This window comes from Engystomops pustulosus, chromosome 2, assembly GCF_040894005.1.
Source record: "Engystomops pustulosus chromosome 2, aEngPut4.maternal, whole genome shotgun sequence".
Classification (NCBI taxonomy): Eukaryota; Metazoa; Chordata; class Amphibia; order Anura; family Leptodactylidae; genus Engystomops; species Engystomops pustulosus.
In genome coordinates this window covers 78,971,470-78,991,897 of record NC_092412.1, presented here as the reverse complement: position 1 = coordinate 78,991,897, position 20,428 = coordinate 78,971,470, and the positions used below count along the sequence as shown (strand labels likewise).

The 20,428-nt window shown below is 38.1% G+C and overlaps 1 protein-coding gene across 6 annotated transcripts in view; it reads left to right on the top strand.

Moving 5' to 3' along the window:
* PCDH9 (protocadherin 9) overlaps positions 1-20,428 on the top strand; it is a 1,504,706-nt gene that overhangs the window by 161,946 nt on the left and 1,322,332 nt on the right. The window lies entirely within an intron of this gene.

Genomic DNA, 20,428 nt, shown 5'->3' with positions numbered 1-20,428 from the left:
GTGATTTACCCTCTGTTGGTGTCTGCTGTGCTTCTTATGTGATAATGCCTGTGCATTTTGAGCGTCTGAGACCTCATTTAAATGCATGTAACAACTGAAGCTGCTTTCCGGCCATGTAATCAAGTGCCAAGAAATGGTTCAGGGATCAGCAAGGACAAGAAAAATAGCATTCAAAATACCTTCATGAGTACAATGTATAAGTAGAGGCTTGTGCTGAATATTTGTATTCCCTCATTGTTATCTATAACATTATTTGAGATTATGGATAATTGCACATAATTACAATACTGTATAATTGCATCTATGTCAGTGTACAAATAACAGGCTTAATTTATCATAACATAATCTATTTCAGGCAAATAAGAGAAATGTGTGCTTTATCGTTTTTGATTCAGAACTATGGATGTAACTGCAACTAAAGTAGCTGCTCTGAACGCCAGATTATGAGGGGCATTAGCTACTATGAAGGCCAGATGATGAGGGGCATAGCTGCTATGAAGGCCAGATGATGAGGGGCATAGCTGCTATGAAGGCCAGATGATGAGGGGCATTAGCTGCTATGAAGGCCAGATGATGAGGACCATTAGCTGCTATGAAGGCCAGATGATGAGGGGCATAGCTGCTATGAAGGCCAGATGATGAGGAGCATTAGCTGCTACGAAGGCCGGATGATGAGGTGCATTAGCTGCTATGAAGGCCAGATGATGAGGGGCATTAGCTACTATGAAGGCCAGATGATGAGGGGCATAGCTGCTATGAAGGCCAGATGATAAGGGGCATTAGCTGCTATGAAGGCCAGATGATGAGGAGCATTAGCTGCTATGAAGGCCAGATGATGAGGGGCATTAGCTGCTATGAAGGCCAGATGATGAGGTGCATTAGCTGCTATGAAGGCCAGATGATGAGACACATTAGATTCTATGAAGGCCGATGATGAGGGGCATTAGCTGCTATAAAGGCCAGATGATGAGGTGTATAGCTGCTATGAAGGCCAGATGATGAGGGGCATTAGCTGCTATGAAGGCCAGATGATGAGGTGCATAGCTGCTATGAAGGCCAGATGATGAGGGGCATTAGCTGCTATGAAGGCCAGATGATGAGGTGCATAGCTGCTATGAAGGCCAGATGATGAGGAGCATTAGCTGGTATGAAGGCCAGATGATGAGGAGCATTAGCTGCTATGAAGGCCAGATGATGAGGGGCATAGCTGCTATGAAGGCCAGATGATGAGGAGCATTAGCTGCTATGAAGGCCAGATGATGAGGGCAGCGGGGTTGGAACATAAGAGATTTTTTAGGAAACCTGTCAGCAGTTTATCCCTATAAAGCTGCAGGCAGGGAAGATATATGTAGTCATGCCTTTGTGTGTATTGTTATTAGTGACAGGACTGTAGTTCTTGCCAGGGCTCTAGGCGTGTCTATCACCCTGTAGAGCTTTGTTCTCTTTACACTGCTCCACAGCCCTTCCCCTCTACGACAAGTAAGAGCTGTAACAGGATGTTGGTTGTATACTAAAATAAGTCACTCCGAACAAAGGGGAAGGACTATAGAAGTTCATTGCAAATGACAGAAAAACCCTTTAGGGTGAAATGCCCAGAGCATTGCCAGGAGCTGCAAACCTGGATTAAAAATTCACTTTTTACAGCCCTGTTGCTACTAACTATGAACACAAAGGCCTGATTAAACATCTCATATGGCCTATATTTAGCACAGTCTGTAGAATATTCTGGTCAAAACTGATGAAAAATTCCCTTTATGCCAAACCTGATAATCCTTTAAAAGAAATATATATATGCATCTCATTTTATGCTAAGAAGTCTTGGGGATGGTCCTATGAGTTATAGAAAGCCATCCTAGTATTGTTGTATATAGAGATATATCTGTCAATCACTGATAGGATTCCTACAAATAAATACTTGATAAATGCAGAATCTTTTTCCATAATACTCTGCTCAGCTCCTCCTGCTCTATAACATCTTGTTTGTAGATCAGACTGCAATGCCCATGTTACAGGTTTCATTTAATATACAGATGACACCATATTAATTGTATAATATGAACAAAGCTTAGGGCTGTTACTAAAGCTGCTTTTGCCAGGTTGAGCTCACACTTTTGGTAATCCATCACGTCAGCCAAGGATACATGAAGATTAGATTAACTCAATGTGACAGTTGATTTCAGGAGATTAATGGTGCTCAGTATGGCATCTCCTGAATTCAAAGAGTAAGAAACCTGTTCAAATGATAACGCAGGATGAGATCATGCAGGATTTTATATATATAATTGTTCTGTAACTTGCCGTAGAATATATTTTCCAACAAATGCATCAACCACGACAAACCTAGAAGGTATACCAGACATTGGAGCCACATGTGAGGAATGACTATACTTGTAGTGTTTTAAAGGGAAAATTTATTATCCTTTTAAGCATAAAATGCTTAAGTCATAAAACAGTCAGACACCATGAATGATCCCATAGCCGCTGACTAATGGAACTGAGATAGCAAAATCAGTAGGGATTACGTTTCACATTATAAACAGAGAGAGACCATATTTATTCATTCTCTTAAGATGGCCACACATATCTAATGGACATGTTTATAATACATCTCAATCAACCCTGCATTTGCCTACCATATGGATCAATTCTGTTATTTACTGGGAGTTTAGTGATGCTGATGGTAGTTTGGAAACATTTTCTATCACCACCTGTGGTTTGGTCCCGATGGAAAAAAAAAAAAGAACAAAATAAAAAATCGCAAAGAACACAGTCTCTTCCTAATTTTATTTCGGCACAATGCATATCTCTTTCACAACCTATAATTTCAAGCAATGATCTTAATGTATCAAGAGAGCTTGCCATCTGTTTCCCAAGCCTTTTTCAATATAGTATTTCTCTCTTCATGCTAGGCTGTGTATTGCATCCATTTATAGCGAACGTCCAATTCTACTTACTGCGATTGCAGAAAATGAATTTAGTGTAAACCAGACAAATACAAATAATAAAAATGGGGTAGGAATAGGGCAGGAAAAGAATCACTTTGTGATATGTAATCGCTGTTGTAGTAGCACAGATTGACCATTAATAGCAATTATTGGACATACTAGTGTCATTAAGTGGAAAGGCTAATGGTGTTTTATTTGAGATGAAGTGAAAAGGATAAATTACTGAGAGTGACCCTTGTACATGCTATAAAAACATGTCAAGTCTTCTTCTGCCTCGTATACTTTGGAACCACTTAGCCGTAATACTGTAAACAGGCATTTGTACGGATGCATAACAATGAGTTAACTTGCTCCTAATTTGGTCTTTTGAGATTCTTTGTGTAATTTCAAATGATGTTGTAAGCCTCAGCATTTAATTGGATTACAGATGGTCTTGAAGCCTCTTCTGTTGTTCTGCTTGCCCATTTTGTTTAAATCCTCAGAACCAGGAAAAGTTTTCAGTAGTCACTAAAAAGGTAGGAAAATGGCACATATCATGTGCTCATTCATATGAGACCACATCCCAATTTTTCTTTATACGTGTGGGGGAATTCATATTGTTGTTACTGATTTTAGTGTTTACCTCATATTTAGAAAAATGCATTTTAATAAATATGCGCAAATCCTTTGTAGTAAATTTCACTTAAATCAGATGAAACGGTACAAAATACTTCCACGCATTATCATTCTGTTTTACGTGGATTTGTTTTTGGGTAGATTTTTTTATACAGTTCTTAAAAAATGCAAAAGATAAATGTGTCCGAATATTGAACTCACAATAGACCTAATCTCTTTCCTCAACAAAAAGGAAAATGGATGCGGTCAGGACAGATTACACTTTAAAAGGTGTAAGTAGATCATAAATTAGGTGCACACCAAACCACAAAAATGCTAAACCCACCAACCACAATTTATGTGCAGGACGAGTAATAAATAAACTCTAATATCTTTAAAAGAAAACTACCAGTTAGTATACCAAAAAAACAAACCACACTTTGCTTCTCTTTATTCCAATCCCTGCACTGGTCTTCTTCAATGTTGACACATTGAGATCACCTAGAAAAAAGACTTATAATTTGCAGGCCGGACCGTAGGGATCTGGCATGCCTCTCGCACTGTCCTCTCCCATACTGGAAGGTGAAGTCACGCAAGAGGCATGAATTCACGCCAGCATGGGAGAGGGAGGTGCGAGAGGCGTGCATAGTTAGCAGCCTGGTGCTCCGGACATCTAGTGTAACACCCGTGCCTAATCATCGCACTATCTGCAGTTGACAGAATAGATGGCGTTTATTTGTGTGTGAACTGTGGCTTACTGCTTGTGTTTGGATTAACAGAGCCACACCCTGCTCCTTGCATTTTAGTCCTGCCCAGCAAGGGTTACTAGCCTGATGGACAGTTTCCCCAGTGTGCTGGAGGCGTGTCCGGGAACGATTGTATATACCTGCCCATTCCCAACATACCTTGCTGGTTATTCTTCTAGTCTTACCTGTGTATCTAGTGCTCTTGCTATCTTGTTTGCTATTCTGTGTTTTGTATACGATTCTGTACCTTTGCAGCCATCTTGGTTTTTACCTGGTTTGTTTGTCTCCACTTGTCTGCCTGTATCTGGACCTGACCTGTATATAACCCACTTGATCTTGACCTGACCTGTATATTACCCGTTTGATCTTGACCTGATCTGTGTATATCCTGCTTGTCTTCCTGTATCTGTTGTTTGTCCCTCAGTATGGTTTACCTCCTAGTGTTATTCCACTTTCCCTGTCTCAGTCCTGTGTTAGTATTCTGTGCACCAGTGTGAACATTGGTCTATACCTGTATTCCGGTTACCTGTCCGCTCCACCATTTAGCAGCTGCCAGACAAAGTAGGTTTTCCCTGTCATCTTGTAGGGTCACTCAGGGACCATCAGTTAGGTTCCTGATAGTGGGTTTGCCCTTACAGTGTGGCTTATCTGCTTTAGGCAGGGCCATAGCCCACAGGGGCGTTGCAGGGTGAGTTTGTCACCACTTACATAGTCTGACAGCTAGCGCCAAGCCTGGTTGTGGTTGCAAGTTTGCTGGACAGGTGCTGACATCTAGTCTACAAATGTCTTCTCTACAGACCAAAAAATTTTGTATAACCCTTGTAATGTATATTAGTGTTGTAAAGTACACTTACCTGGTTAAAATAAAATATTTTATCTTAATTTTTATGGGTTAGCTGCTAGTCTGTTATTGACTCAGAATTTATCAAATAAAAATATATACCTGGGAAACTACGACTTCTCTCTTCCTTCATTACTATCGCAGGTTTGAAATAGTTTTGCCTGGAAATAAACTTTGTGAAGATTCTGCCGACTCCATTGTGAAAATCTCTACTGGAAAAGACTAGTCATTAGGATCTGGCAGTGCCATTACATGACCCCAATGGAATCTCCCTAGTAATACAAAGCTGCAACAGGAAATAAACACTATCGATTTTTTTCTCTTCAATACCCACTGGCTTCTCAGTCTTTTGAAGGCACTATAATACTTATTCAGGAAAAAGGAAAAAGGGGGATTATTTTCCTAATGGGATGATTGTAACCGAATGTGTAGACAGAAATGACTGCATAGAAATGAGCGATTATTATGTAACTCTGCTCATAGCAAGGAAAAAGCATATGAAGGTGTTGTCATTTTTAGGCAGGCTGTTTCTTTAAATGCAAGCAGCACTCTTAGCTTTCTGTTAAAATGTCTCTTCACATGTTTTAGAAGACTATTTTAATGGAGCACTATATTTACTTTAAGGAATTCATAATTAATGAGCTTTTCTTCTCTGGAAGGTACTCAGCAGAAAGTCACATCATCCAATCCATGAGATTCTCCTCTCAGTCCGAAGCCTACAGTATATTAATGTATTTCATTGTCTTTATGTGTATATACATGTGGTATATGCTACTCTGTATTACCCGCCTGCTGTACAAGAATCAATACAGGAAGTACTATATAATACTATACTATATGATAGTACTATATAATATGTATTGTGAAATATTGTACTGTCTTATAGTGTATAGTGCATTTTAAGGTAAAGGAAACTTTGATTAGGCCGGAAATTATCTCTATAATATTCCAGCATTTCTCTATTGGTTTCTTATGTCTTTTTGATTACACATTGGTAGTGTTTTCCTACCAGTGATCAATCTCAGGAAGTCGGCAATGTTAAAAAAAATCATATTACTTCATTGTCACTCAGGGTTAAAGTGTTTTCTCCAAGCGTAAAATATTGATAAGATTTACATAGCAAAAGTGGAAATTAATCACCCCACCAGACATCCTCTCCCCTGCTGATAAACAAGGAATGGAAAAGGAAGAAGAGAGTTCCAACCAGTGGGGTAACTTGGAGAGGCAGGGCCCCATAGCGAACTTCTGAATGGGACCCCACTTACCTCATAAAAATATACATACAGTACCATATACACCCATGCATCATATACAGACATACAGAATACACATCACAAATAAACACATTCAGCATATTCACATACAATAACCCAGATGCCCCCTGACACTAAGGGCCCCATAACAGCTGCTATGGCTGCTACCCCTGTAGTTATGCCCCTGGTTCCGACTAATATTAACCTCTATCACAACCAGGTTATAGTGCAGTTAACTGTGAATGGAGAGGGCTCACAACTTTCCATACAGGGCAGGTGTTTGCTGTGTCACAAAAACCAAACACGCTATACAGGTGGTCCCTGATGTAAGGACACCCAGTTACAGGGGGACCTCTTTGCCTCCTGTGACCTCTGGTGAAGCTCTCTGGGTGCTCTACTTTACCCTCAGTCTGCAATGATCAACTGTATGGTGTCTGTAATGTAGTTTTATTGATAATCTTTGTTACCATGACAAAAAAAAAAATTTGTCTGGAGTTACAATTACAAAAGATATCAGTTCTGACTTACATACAAATACAACCTAAGAACAAACCTAAAGCACCTATCTTGTACGTAACCTGGGGACTGCTGTACTCACCTCTGTCGAGTGCTCTGGCCCAGTGGTGTGCCACTAATCATGGCTGGCCTCTGTTTGTATATAGAGGTGTGACATCACATTAGCCTGCACCCTAATACGGGCTGTAGCAGGTGTGCAGTGCAGTATTTTTGCTAAGTCTCTGTGATCCACCAGTGATGGGTGGTACCGTGTTGGACCAGAGTGCTGGAGATAGATGAATGTAGGGTGTTTTCTGCTCTTACACACCCTGGTTGCATATAAAGAATTATCTGATCCTGGACAACCCCTTTAATCGAGTGCGGTAGATTCTTTCGTTCACTGTTAATCTAAGGTAGGAGCGCATTGTATCTATGCTGTGCTAGCACAGACTATAATATTCACCACTAATGCAAGCAGTATCATGATTAGTGATACCAAGTTTATGAGGTGCATAGTATTCCCCCTGCTATGGGATTTATTATGTGAGAAATTGGTTGTTGTTTGGAAATGACTTTATACAATACATCTCTGTAAATGTAACACGGACTACGCACCTAATATGCATAAATACAGTGCTCTCATTTATATCTCATTTGCAAACCTGTACATTTCACACTGATATACACACACCAGATACATTACCTGATTTACATAAGAAACACGCGTCCCCTATTTTTTCCGTAGTTTAACTTTGTGGGACAACTTGTTAAAGAGAAACCATGTTAGAAAATGACATTTTAAGTAATATCTGACACATGAATTTTCTTCAGCAGGAATTATCTGTTATTTCTTTTACATAGTATTTTCTGGATTACTATAAACATCTAAAGGCTATTATAAAAAGATTCCGTATTGAATCATTCATTCTTTTCTCCAATCATTCATATTCATAACTTCATTCTGTATGCAGATTAAAGAGTATTAAAATGCCATTCTGTCTTAATGCCATTCTGTATACTATTATTAATAATTAAAAGGTATTTATAGCGAGTAATGTTTACTATTATCATAGGAAATCAAGATGACCATTTATAACTAGATTGATATGAATTTAGCACTGAACACAATAACAGATCTTCAATGAAATATAACTTATATTGCCATACAACCTACAGGGTTCTCAGTGTCTTGTACCATATAGAGAAGCTGGCATGGCCCAGAGCCAGAAACCATCATTATCGGTCATTGTTTCTTTATTAAGACTTGTTGTGGCGTGCCTCTAGGACAAGTATTTTCCCATTGGTCAGCATTGCACTGTGCTTTTAGTATTTGAGCACTTATGAATGTTATATATATTTAACTCAGTTGGTGGGATTGATAACTGATTATTTAGTATAAAATCATAAATTAGTATAAAATCATATCTTAGAAATAAAGAAGGGAAGATTTTAAACAAAAAGGTTAAACCTGGTTATGCTGAACATACGGAGAAGGGTCTTTCCAGCTTAAAGAAGAGCTGTTACCAGAATTTGCCACTGAGGCACTGTACCTTCATTACACCTGATTTTTCTGATATGCAAATGACCAAACATGAGTCAACTTCTGAAAAGAAGAGTCAAGTTTTCACCAAGCTACCAGTGACCCACACCTCTATCTTTTGACTGACAGCTCTGTGGCTTTTCAAATTTCAGCCTGAGCAGACAGGAAGTCATCTTCCTATCCTTACCAAAATGCTGTCCCTCTGACTTACATGGTGAATTTACCAGTAAGCACTATGTGGGAAACTGAAGCTCTCCTTCGCACCCGCTGTGGGCGAGGCCAAGCTGTGGAGGGTGGAGCCACACAACAGTGCATGAAGCCAAAATAGACCAAATAGACAAAGTTTGGGAAATTATTTCACTGGTGAGAGGAGGCAAGTTTAAACTGGGACACCAGCACTGCACTATTCAACAAAAGCACCATGTCGACATGGGAAAAGTTTACTGTGCCTGTTCCCTTTAAGAACTCATCATTGGCCCATAGCAATAAAACACTGCAAAGAACAACTCCTATTGATATCTGTCATGTCGGATCACATTTTGGAATCTAGAAGGTGGGCTATAAGTACCAATTACATTGCCATCAATTTGCCCAACAAATTACAGTGCTATGAGAGGGTCTTTAATAGGAGCACAGACATACATGTCAAATAATAAAGCAAGGATGCAATTCCTCTTTTAGTCAATATGTAAATTAGCCTGCTTGAAATGTGGGTCTGATTTACAAGATTTGCTTACATACAGCTACATATTCTCAGGCTCAAATCTAAAACCTCTGAACCTTTAACCATGGCTGACATATTATGCCTCTACAAGCATCTGGGATGTCCTTAGGAAAATGTGCCCAACTGTGCTGCACTTGCAGTATTACAGGATAGGACTGCATACCTACAGCTGTTTATTAATGCTGAGGGTATTTTCACTTTCAAGGGAATATTTTTTATCATTACTTTTTTTCTATAATGAGCAAAAGTAATTTCACTTGTTGCCCTTAAAATATCTGATTCTTGGGAGAAAACCTGATATATTCTATCTGTGTTCTACTTAGTGAATATGTTCTCCTTTTGTATGGTCTGTCTGACAAGATTTCAGGTTTGATGAGTGTTTCTAACCACTTAGGCGACGACAGATGAGATATATATGCCAAGGTATAAGGCTGCTTCTCTGGAGGATCTCTATGCACCGCACAATAATAGCAGCCTGCAGTGAGTGTGAGAAAATGTCTATACATTGGAGTTACCATTAGGTGAATTTTAGTAGATAAAATTCAAGAATAATAAAATAATTTCCCTGAAGGTCTACATAGCCTTTAACCTTGTGTCTACATCGCTTCATCACTTTGTGCCTGTAAAGATACATTTTGGTTCTTATTAAAGCCTCCTAGCACTATTCTTGGTTTTTGGTTTTCTTGGTTCTTGGTATATTGGAATTAATAGACATAATTTGATTAGTCATTTATTACTATAGTTGCCTATATATCAAATCCAGCACCATCAGTTCTAATGTAGTGATACAAATATATCCGTAATATTGTTTTTATTTAAGCAAAATTTCCATCATCTATTACATTGCAGATATGTGGAATATTAAACCACAGCTCAGCTGCAGTCTTCACTTATAAATATAACCATAGCTAGCCAAGCTTGTAATATTCTCATTGCTGCCAACCTATTCCATGAATGAATCGGCACTCCGTGATTGTTGTATCATTGTCTGGTTAAGACACTCGTATTTATGTGTTGATCCTACAAACCTCTTTTTTCTACAATTACATATTGTACTGGGCATCTTATTACTAATATTCCACTTGGCAAAATCATTGGTGTGTCTGCCAGATAAGAGCAGCCAAACATAACGAGAAGCTGGTAGGGATGTACTCAGTGAAGGAGTGAAAAAGAACATTTTTATACATAAATATTTCTTCATCGATTTTTCAGTTAGCTTTTTCAAACTTTGCTATTAAAATGTAATGACGCGTCTAACAAAGATTTTTTTTTTTCAATAGATGGAAGGTGCAAAGCTGTTTTCTTTGCTTACAGCAGCACTGCTCCAAAAATTACACTTTGTTCTTCATTCCTTTAACTTCTTAAAAAGCTTAGCCAACTGGGCGTATCTTCTTGTATCAAGTTGTGCATTGAATTCTATTAAAGGATTGTAACAGAAATAGTAAACACATCTGATTTTTTCAAGAAAACCTGTATGTTATATCAAATGGGAGAAAGGCTGGCTTCACTGTAAGAAACACTGGTATACAAGTGATGAATTGAGACAGATATAACAGATTTGTTTGTCATGTTTGGTTACCATCAGAACTTTACACACTTGAGTCTTCACCTATGCTGAGGAGTAGATATATGCTGAGGGCACTTGGGGTAGGAAACAATGTCAGATAACTTGCCATACTGTACACATTAGACTTAAAGGACATCTACTACCTGCATGGAGGATTATAAACCAAGCACACTTACATGCATGTGTCTGCCCCCTCTGGCAGGATCTGCTCTTCTTTAAGAGCTAATGCTGTTGTTTTTAAGAAAAATGGGCTCTAAACATTATGCAAATGAGTCTGAGAGGCTTCAAGCTCTGTTAACACCTATGGAGCCCAGAACCCCTCAGGCTCATTTGCATAATTTTCAAAGTCTTTTTTTTTTGTAGAAAACAGGGCATAAGAAGCTAAAAGAAGAGCAGATCCTGCCAGTGGTATGTCACAGCCGGATGTCAGTGTGCTTGGCTTATAATCATTCATTCTGGTGGTAGATGTCCTTTAAGTTGGACAATCCCTGATATTGTTGATAATGTCTGGTAATCTAACGTGTTTGAAATATGTTTGCTTGATATATTGTGCAAAAAGAAAACATTGCAATGAAGATGATTCATTGACGCAGGAATTTGGCACTGGCTTATTCTTGTTTCCATGCTGAAAATGTCCATTTCACTAATAGCCTTGATGATTAAACTTAACTTGTTTGGTTGATATTTCTTAATAAAGTTTGGACAGCAGGACAGTAGAGATGAGTAAATATATTTGTTAGATTTGGCTTGACTTTTCTGCCCTGCTTCAGTTTAATCTTATAAAATGGCGGCTTGCTACCACTGTAATTCATTCCAGAGATTAAGGAGGGGGGATGCCGAAAGGAAATTCTTAAAATGTGCTAATTAACAAAGTTGGTAGGAGTTTTTCATAAAATGTTTGTGTTCTAGAAAACTAGATATTTATATGCCAATTTTAGTTTAATTGAAGCAACTTTGCCTCGAACCAAGAATATACAGACCCAAAACAAGCCTTTTGAAAAATTCAGAGAGGCTTCTGCAAAGAATATTTTTGTTCATCTCTACTGGACACCAGACATTTTTTGCTGTATTTGCTGACAATCAGTTAACTATGAAGGCAGAGAATGCTCCGATTAGACAGCTTGGGTTGTCACTTGTCTTATGCTCCATACCCCCCCCCCCCTTTATTCTTATAACATCCCTTTTCATGTCACTGATATCCTTTCTCCAAAACATTAACATGCCAAGATAAAAGGAAAAGTTAAGTAAGATAGATGTCAGTTCAGTGATTGTTTGTTACATCTATATCTACATTAAATGTATGTGGCATATGGTGACTTCCACTGACACATGCTTATTCACAGCTATATTTGCATTGATTAGCTGAAAATTTCCATTGGCATAGATCCAGTCAGAATAGACGTGTGAAGAATTGGAGGTTGCGTATTGTCTCATGATGATTGGTTACCAGAGTTCATTATAATCATGGACTTTTGCCTTGGAAAGCCGGAATGGTGGCCAATAGAGAAATTAGAAAGCAAACTGTTCAGTTAGGAAGCTGCTTTAATCACTCCAACTGTAGAAGGATTATGACAGGTAAACTACAGACTACAAGACAAGATTCTTAAATATGAGGATAATAAAATAACCCATTCTTTACTTCACTGTTATGAACAAAAATATAGCATTTCACATATATATTTTCAACCTGTCTCTATCAGTCCTGGTGTTTACAATTTTGGTTGTAATGTTGATTTTTCTCATGAATAGCTTCCCTTGTCTGCACATTGCAGTGCTCTCTACCTCCTGCACCTCCCCCAGACACAGTACAGACATTGCTGGCAAGCAGCAGTGTGCAGAAGCTCTATAATCTACAGACAAGATAAAATCTGTATAGCAGACTGACTCTGTGTTTTATTGATTAGGTAAGGTAGCAGAGCTCAGTGAATCACTGCGTTTATATCCATCTCATGACTCTGATCTCTCAACTCTCTTTTTCAATGTCAGATACTAGTAGAATGTTCAGAAGCTAAATGAAAGTGTAGGTAAACTCTGAACGATGATAATTTAAGCACATTGTCAGCACACAGCATCTCATAGCACAGAGGAATCATGAATTGTCTGCTTAGAAAGTCCCCACCCACACTCTGGAATTTTACACTGAAGTATATGCGCTTAAACAACAGTAAAGCTGTGTAAAATTGTAAAGTAAGTTTGTTAAACATGTGTAAACATCACCAGAGGATTACATTTTGAGAAATTTCTTTCATGGGCAAACCGCTTTAAAGGACAAAACTTGGCAAGTGTAAAGCTGCCTCTTAGAATAATGCTGCATGTTTCTTTTAGATATTGAAAATTATAATATACTTTTAAAGCCAACCAAGTGTTTTTGAAGTACCTATTGACCCTGGCAGTGACTTAGTCCCATTGTAAACACAGGCATGTTCAGCCATATATTTATATGTAAAAGTTAACATAAATGGTCAGTATAAACATTGGTTCTGGAATTCTAAGCACTGAACTTTTGTACGCAAGTACATCAGCTCATAAATAAGAAATAATCTCTGATTGTGAATACTACAACTTATTAAGTGAACCGCAGAATCCTTCCCCAAAAATGCATGGATTCCAGTTTGTTTGAATAGGGAATGCAAATAGGTTGTCAAACTTACTCTCTTGGATACAATAAAAGCATCCATGTAATAAGCTGCAGCCAATACGTGTTCAAATATTAAATTTCATGAGCATGCATTTATTATTTATGAAAACGCAGCAAACATTCACTATAACACTTTTATAAATCTATAGATCTAATGTATTGCATGGTCCTATATGCATCCAGCAGTTCAGGCGGCAGATGATTTGTAGCGTTCTCATATAATTGTTGACATCCACTTGCGATATGTCCCAGATATAGCATCCGCTAATCATTTGCAAAATGGCCTTCTTGCTGAACATCCGCCAAGCTTAATAATCCACCAACATGCTCTAGTCATAGTGCAAAATGTACATGTGGCATCCTATTATTTTGTGTTAAACGTACTGAATTATGCATCTACATGGAAATCACAATGCTAGAGGAAGAGGGAACTGTTGTAAATGATTAAAGCATTGCCATATTGAAATGGGTAGCTAACAATGCATATCCGACTTAGCGTAACACTATTGTATATGAACTGCTTCATCTGCTAATGCTTGAAAATCTGAAATAAAAATTTCCTACAACTTCAATCATGTAAAAACCCCAAAGAAGCGAGAGCTTAAGGTCACTTAAATTTAACAAAAGGTACTCTTTAAATATTCAGTAAAATGATGAAGATGAAATTACTGTGCCAGGTGTTTCAGTCACAGAAGGGCTTAAAGCATGGAAAGAGCAATGTACCAGCAAGGCAGACCTACTGAATAATTCATCATTGTCTTACACACTTCTGCTGCCATACTGTTATTTAGCACAGAATATTACGATGTTATTGATTATAGCACTTGCTGATACAATTCGTTTGCTTGAAGGTGTTGTGGGCATATGCTCCCCTACTCTGACAAGTTCAACAGCTGCAGCAAAAGCTTAAGTATGGGATCAATTAAAAACTTAAGTAAGACATGAATGTGCACCTTCATGGGCAAAAAGCACCCTAGTCAGCTCATAGCACTGAATGAAAACGTTGACAGTCTCCTCCTAGACCTTTCCCTCTAACAATAGAGATAAAGCATGGTCTGTTGTACTGCTGTAGTCTAAATGTTATCCTGCAGAGTTGTATAAATGATCTGAAGGGAATCTACAAACAGACTCAGTTGTGCGAAAAGAGCTTTGATGTGGCTGTGATCAGAGCCAGCTCCACTTATGAACTAACCCCCAAGGGCCTCCTTCGCCTATGCCACTGCGGTAGCTGATACAAATAAAATTTGTGCTTAAATTTTGTGGAAAGCCAAGATAATTATATGGGCAGATCTGCAAATATAGGGTCACTGCACCCGCATTGGCTCTAATCTACCTTTGAACGTTTCTGACATATTTCAAAGAAAATGTTCATGTCTAAATTTAATCTGTTCCCTATTATTATTTTTTATTTTATTTTATGTTGAACTGAAATAGAAATAAGTTGTCAGAAAGTAGAACAATATTTTCTGTTAAAATACTGTACAATTCATAGATATATCCTTATAAATTGATAAATTGAAAGGTGATGAAAGTCCAAGGTATAAACTTCAAGAGGGAGGGGTGTAATGCCCACAGAATCAGGCACGCAGAAACGGGAAACTGCTATTTTGGGCTGCTATCTGTTTTTCTGGAATTTAGATAGATACAATGAATATCAGCTAGAATTCCAGAATTGAAAAAATCAATGTTGGTCTTTACTCAAGTGCAACATTTCAGTCCTAGGAAAGTTGAATCTTTATTCCATTACAACTTTTTGGCCCTGCCTCATTTTTATAATATGATATAATAAATATTTATTTATAATCCATAGATAGACTGATAATTGGATGAACAGATAGATAGATAGACCTAGCACCACCAAAGATAAATGATAGATAGATGGATTTAGCTCCGATGAAAAGATTTATTGGAGACAGATAGACATAGTTGAACATATAAATAGAATGATAACCAGAGGGTTGGTTAGATGAATAGATTGGTAGATTGAGAACATAGATAAAGGAAGGAAGGAACATGGACAACATTTTGGTCAATGAATGTGCTTATGGGCTGTTTTTCTTGTCCGTGGTTTAGTGATTTCCGTTGTCTGTGGAAAAAAACATGCCCTATTTTTTTAGTGATGTGATCACGGAAGGCAATAGAAGTCTATGGGTCCGCAAGAAAAAGCAGATGCAACATCGTTTTTTTTTTTTACTGATGAGGCTTAAAAACCAAGTGTGATGTTTTCAAAGCAATGTTAAAACTTCAGTTTTTATTGTGGACATGGAGACAAAACGCAAGAAAAACACAGACACATTGGAGACAAAATGGAATGGATGCACAACTGAAGCTGAACATCAACTCCAATGTGAAAAAGCCCTAAATAAAGTGAAAGAAAAAAAAGATTAGTTTGCAATCCATAGATAGATGCATAGTGGGAGATGTGTATATAGATTGTATGATGTGTACAGTTTCATTAGATTTAACCCCCACAGTTCGTGCTTACCTCTTAACCTAATGATAAATGCATGTCAAGTCATACATGTATTATTTTGTCCACACTTCATTAGTATTCTATAAGCCTACCTGCATTATAATGAGGGAGAGCACAGCAGGCTGTCTTATTAATATACAGTGCTTTGCACATACAGCATATTCCCCCATTAAGCAGCCAGTGGGGCTTTTACTTGGCTAACACTGGTTACACCAATATGTCTGCATTTAAGAAACTAATGTGTTAGTTATTCGGTCACTTATTTATTTGAGGTTTTGAAAGTATGCAATCCAAAACATACATTTTGGGTATATAACATCTTGGCTGTGATTTTTTGGGTGTTTTAATTATCTTTGGCGTAGTGTGATAGTAGGTTCCACTACATCCACTACATCAATGATTTTCGACTGGTGGGCCAGGACCAACATGGTTAAGCTTAGTGGAAGATGAACTGCCTTCACTATGATAAGGATCAGGCATGAGAGCATCTGTAATACTGAGTGCTCTGCCCAGCTAAGAACCGAAATATTACTTCATTTCCTCTTCTGTTAAGGTGGACTGTGGTATCTTCGAAAACTTAGTTCCATTTTTACAATGTATTTTGTTATAGTTTTATGTGATCTTTTTATCTTTTACTTTCTACTTATGTAGCATTCTACTGAAGAACGTTCTATGCAATATACAGAGCGTCGTCATTATTATAAGTTAATCACCAATGTTTACACAATGGTGGCCGTAGTGAAGACTATTTTTAGGTTTCTCAGGTCTGCTTTGGACCTGTGACTCTGGAGGTGAAAGTCAGCTTTCAAGGAAGTCCTGTAATGTGCGTGTATAGTTGATCCAATGCAATTAGCACATAATCACACTGATAAAATGTAGGTGTTGATAGAAAGCTTAAGGCTAAATTAACAATAAGTCTGAAAAGACAAGAATATTTAACCAATAACCCGAGAAACCAGAGCTACATGCATTACAAATTGGTTCCTGTGGCGGTACAGTTACTCTGTAACATTTTATTGATTTAGCATTTTACAATTTTTCAATTACACGTTAAAGTAGTTACCTTGGTCAACATAATATATTTTTTCGTTTGAACATTGAACGTATAGTACATTAAGAAGCAGGTAAAAACAAGGTGCTGTGTTATTACAGGGAGCGCGTAAAAGCATAATTTGCATTATCAGTCAGACATGCTCTTAAGGTTCAATCCATTTTGCAGTCAACTCTTCATATCTGCACAGCAGGATAGACATGTTAATGGGAAACATATGGCAGTTAAGTTATAAAGAGATTTCTGTGACTTTGCTATGATACTATCTGTTTACCCCCCTCGCCTCCTCCTCATGTACCGGTAAACTTAGTCTTAAAACCTACGAGATATTATTTCCTCAGTATTTATAATTTATTATCCTTATGATCCAGAGCCACTGATCATAGACCAGTGATGCGAACCATATGGTACCAATAATGGCATGAGGCCACTAAGGCTACTAACTAGCTGAAATGTTCATATGTGTGTAAGTTTACATGTTACATGTGTGTAGGTATACAAAGACTGGGAGTATAACACAATTGTCAGTGCTGAATTGAGGGGTATTAAGGGTAATTAGCTTTTATTTTACTGACTAAAAACTAACAAAATACTGTTGCATGTTATTTTTTTTTTTGTAGTGTCAGCGAGGAGGCAAATTCAAAGACTATTACAATGAGAAGAGCATGTCTCACCCAACCCCCTGCTCTCTTTCTCCTCCTTCTGCCTGTGTAATTTGGCAGCTGGATGTGCAGGGGGAGGGGAGATCTGCTCTAGTCATTGTAACAGCCTGTAAAGCTATTTTAGTAAGAGGAAACACCTACAGAGCCCTTCAAGATCATTAGCATAATTTAAAAAGTTGATTTTAAAAAGAAAGAGTCTATGGATAAAAAAAATATATGAAGATTACCACTGTCACAGTGCATGGATCTTTGAGTAGGGCCCCTGGTTTATCTACTTTCCTTTATCATCTCTGTGTGCTGAATGTGCCCCATAGCAAAATAGTACATAAACACACAGGCTTATTTTCCCAGAACCATGGAAAATGAGACCATGCTCAATCTGCACTTGAGAAAATGGATGATATACAGAATAAGGCTGCATTCCCACTGCCATGAGCCCACCGCACCATAGCATGGCGGGCACATGGCAGCGCGGGGAGAGGAGGAGGAGGTGAGCGCTCACCCCCGCCCCTCTCCATAGCGATGTGTGGCCGCGGTGCCATAATACGGGAAAAGATAGGACACGTCCTATCTTTTCCCGGGCTACGGAGCGGTACGGTGCCGCATGTGTGCTGCGCGGTACCGCTCCCGTAGGGCACCGCGAGCCCATAGAAGTGTATGGGGGACGTATATCGGCCGCATATACGTCGGCCGTATATACGTCCCCCACATATGGTGTAAAGCGTTTAAACACTTTATTAATCTTTATATTGGAAGTAGCTTCACCGCACCGTGGTACGCGCTCGGCGCACCGTGCTTGCGACCACTTTGTGTGCCTGAATAGGAAGTGGTCGCGCGCATGGTGCAGTGAAGGTACTTGTATATAAAGATTACTAAAGCGTTTAAACGCTTTACATCTGTTGAAAAACATAACAAAGATAAGCGCCGGCACCAGCTCACCCTGAGCTAGTGCACGCCATTTGCAGCTGATAACCTCCATCGGAAGTGGTAGGTTTCCTTTAAGGTATCCCTATCAGGTGTATTACTGTAAGTTTTATCCCAATATACTAGAATTAATTAAACTTGCTACCTTGGTGAGCTGAAGGTTGTTGGTGTCGTGTTTGTCTGTGATTTCCTATTGACGTTTACATGGCTGAATAGCTATCTGTTCAGGCTTATCTTGAGTATCTTAATCTAATTAGCACTTCACAATACAGTTTAGCAAAAAGACCCAACGAGACTTATATAGAAATGCTTATGCAATCAAACCTGGATAATGGTGGGTTTGCTGCAGTTATCACTTGGCATTATACTGTAGAATAAAACATGACCTGACCTACAGCATCACCTCCACAATATTGGAAAGTAAGGTCACTGTCTTATCCGATTCTGTTGCCGTATCCACATTGCTACTTACCTGAATGCCAGTGACCTCAATGCCTTCTTATTATTATTCTCATTCATAATTGCAATAATTTGAGTTTATTCTGTTAAGTGTTGATACTTTTACCAGGAAATTAACTCCATCCTGACAAATACAATTAAAAAAAAAATCAAAAACAGGCACCAGAGGGAGCCTATCATAAGTAACGCTGAGGCTCTTTTTCGTTTCCATTTTTCACTCCCCACATTCAAAAATCTATAACTTTTTTTATTTTTCCATGTAAAGAGCTGTGTGAGGGCTTGTTTTCTGCGTAAATAATTGCTATTCATAGAGATAGTATTTAAAATCCTGGGCCATGTACTGGGAAGCGTAGAAGAAATTCCAAATGCAGTGAAATTGAGGAAAAACATATTTGCACCATTTTCTTGTGGGCTTGGATTTTATGGCTTTCATTGGGCACCACAAAGGACACATCTTCTTTCTTTTTTTTTGTGCACTATTTTCCATTAAGGGGTTATACGTCGGGAATAACCGTTATTATATTTTGATAGAGCGAACATTTTGGGACGCGTCGATACCTAACATGTATATGATTTCTACTGTTTATTTATATTTAGATTAGTTCTAGGGAAAGAGGTGATTTGAACTTTTATTTTTTATTTGTTTATTTATTTTTTTACTTTTTTATTTATCTTTTCTATTTATCTTTTTTTTTTTACTATTTTTCAGACCCCCTGGGGTACTTTAACCCTAGGTTGTCTGATTGGTCCTACCATAAACTGCCATAACATCACAAGACTTTGTATGACCTGAGACTGTCACGGCAACAGATCACGCTCCCCGATGATGTCACAACAATCAAACCCAATATGGCAGCTATATGCAGCAAACGCCCACTTTGTGTGGAGAGGAGTCAGGAAGATCCAGACCAGGGTTACTCTTCTCTGCCCCTTAACTCCTAAGGTCATTTGTTTTCAGTTTTAGAAGATTTTTTTCACTTACTGTCCTGGATAATAGGCTGGTGGCAGTTTGTGGGCATAAATCCAGCAATTCAGCTGTTTACTAAAAAAAAATTGACAATTAGAAGTTGCCATTGACCCTTCTTACTAGACATTTCCATAAAATGTTTGACACAGCATGATTGGACAAGCCTGGAACTAATAACACATCTATTTATCTATCCTTATATATTCGACTAATACTATACAATGTATCTGTCTTTAGCAATCTGCATACATCTTATAGACAAACCGTGACTAAAGAGCAATTTTAGAATATCAATTTTTTCTTTGTTAGATGAACACACAGGAAGCTCTTGATAACATATGAATACAGCCATGTATTCAAATGTTATCAAGAACTTCCTATGTGATATTCTAAAGTTGCTCTTTAGTCACGGTTTTTCTTTATTTAGATTTACATTTAGTAGATATATAGCAATTTCCTATGGAATGGTATTATGTTTAATTGATTTGCAATTGGATTTCTTTGAAGGAATCAGGGACCTCATTTCACTAAAGAAATGTTTAAAAAGTC